Here is a 2632-nt window from a genome sequence, read left to right on the forward strand (position 1 = left end):
TACAGGACGGTCAAGTTTTGGAAAGACAATATAGACCTGGTGTACGTTATCTACCTATTTTGGGGTATTGGATGGGAGCTATTGGTGCTTTAGCTGCTATTCCAGAAAAAGATATTAATGAGGATTCTCCAGAAGATATCCTCAACGCTATTAGCTACGCTTTTCATATTATTAACTCTCTTTCCAAAAAAATGAACGGACATGAAGAAATTTTGAATGGATTTATTAACAGACTCAAAAATATGTACGAAGCATTAATTGTTAAATTTGGTGCTGCACAACAAGATTCTATGTACATTTTTAACTATATTTCTATCCCCAGTGCTAAAAATGCCTCTTTATTAGAAAGAATTTTTGCAGAGTTTAAAGCCAGTCTAAAACAATTACGTTCTCTACTAAAAGAGGAAGCAAGTGTGAAATCCGAATTATCCGAAGTTTTTGTGGATATGCAAAAAATTCATAACGAAGGATTAAGCTTTTTTGCCAGTTTTGAAAAATTCTTTGTTATCATGAACAATATTAATATTCTGGCACAAATTGAAATGAGTAAAAAAGATTTTGACGGTGGGAATAATACTGGGCTCAAGCAAAAATTCTTGAATATGTTGGATCAATTAAAATTTTTTAATGAGGATGTTAAAAATCGTATTCAAAAAATGCTTATTGCCTTGATGACCCAAATGAATAGCTTTACAGATACTCAATTAGAACAATCTTCCTTTTTATTGGATACAAATTCCTTTTTGGATACTCAAGAAGTAAGGTTAGAATACCTACAAAGACAAACTCATGATATTGTAGATAGTATTAGAGATGAAAATAGTAAAATTTTTTCCACAGAAACTAGTGCTAAAAAATTATTAGAAACTTTTGGAAATCAAGCCATCAGCTTTACTCGTCTTAACAATGAAGTTTTTAGTGAACTTTTAACCCACCAAGGTAAGTTCAATGGACTTTTGAACTACTATAATGTTAACTTGAGAGAATATAGTGTTAATAATCTTTTTATTCAAAATTATGAAAAAAGTGTAGGTCAATCATGAGTAAAAATATCAATATTATACCTAGAAATAATCCTCTTATCTTAGAAATAAAAATAGAACCCGATTCCGTAATAAATGGGTTTCAAGCAGTCTCTCCTCAGAGTCTTTCGGCAATTAGAGCCATTATCAATAAGACTTTATTAGTAAGACACTATAAAAAATTAATTTTGGATGTAGATAAAATAGAACTCGGGGGATCTGCTCTTCTTGCAAAAATCCTAATGTGTTATGAAAAAGCAATAAGTGTAAAATGTGAAGTTTATAGTTTTAATGCAACTCCAAGACTTTACATGCAACACACTATGGCCAGGTTAGAAGATCTTGTTCCTGTTTTTACAGTAGAACAAACTCCAAAACCAGAAGAATATGATAAATTTTTCGGATTTGATTATGAACCTGTTGATATACTGCTTAACAGTGGTACAGAAGAATCTAGTCTAGAACTTAATGAAGCTGAAGAAAACAAGGAATCTTCAGATGAGGGTGATCTTTTAGAAAAAATGGACAATGACCACACACAAGAAATTCAAGAGACCCTTGCCAAAAGTGAAAATGAAGAAAATAAATCCGAAAGCCAAGATGAGTCAACCTACCAGCTATCAACATAGTTTAAAAAAAAATATCCTCTCCCATAAAGGGAGAAGAACAATATATATCTCTCTTTTTATTTTGAATATCGCTTTCTATCCGTTGGATTTAGGTATCTTTTTCTCAATCTAATGGTAAGAGGTGTAACTTCAATCATTTCGTCTTCTTCAATGTAAGAAATAGCCTCTTCTAAAGTCATTCTTTTAGGAGGAGCTAAAAGGATATTGTCATCTTTACCTGATGCTCTCACATTGGTAAGTTGTTTCGCTTTCATTGGGTTAACATCTAAATCATTTTCTTTGGAATGCTCCCCCACTACCATTCCCATATAAACATCATCCCCTGGTCCTATAAATAAGATTCCTCTAGGTTCTAAGCCTTCTAAAGCGTAGGCAGTCGCCTTACCCTGCTCTAAAGAGACAAGACTCCCTTTGGTTCTTCCTTCAATATCTCCTTTCCAAGGCTCATAGTCTGCAAAAGAACGAGACATTGTCCCTGTACCACGAGTATCAGTTAGAAATTTACTATAATACCCTACTAAACCTCTTGTAGGGACAGCCAATACTAATCTTTGTTTTCCATCAGAAGTTTCTGACATTTCCATAAGAACTCCCTTACGTTTTTGCAAGGTTTCTAAAACCACTCCAGAATACTCCTTATCCACATCAATCTGCACCATCTCCACTGGCTCTTTCTTTCCTTCAGGGGTATCTTTTACTAAAACTTTCGGTCTTTCTAAAGAAAGCTCAAACCCCTCTCTTCTCATAGTTTCAACTAAAATGGCCAATTGTAATTCTCCTCGGGCGGCTACCTCAAAGATCTCCGCACTATCTGTTTCGTAAACACGAATGGAAACATTTCCTTCTTGTTCTTTAAATAAACGATCTCGGATCACACGAGAGGTAAGTTTTTTCCCTTCCTTTCCTGCTAAAGGAGAAGTATTCACGGCAAAATTCATAGACAAAACAGGAGGATCAATGGGTTTGGAAGGGAGAGCCTGT

Source organism: Periplaneta americana, unplaced genomic scaffold (assembly GCF_040183065.1).
Source record: "Periplaneta americana isolate PAMFEO1 unplaced genomic scaffold, P.americana_PAMFEO1_priV1 scaffold_85, whole genome shotgun sequence".
Classification (NCBI taxonomy): domain Eukaryota; kingdom Metazoa; phylum Arthropoda; class Insecta; order Blattodea; family Blattidae; genus Periplaneta; species Periplaneta americana.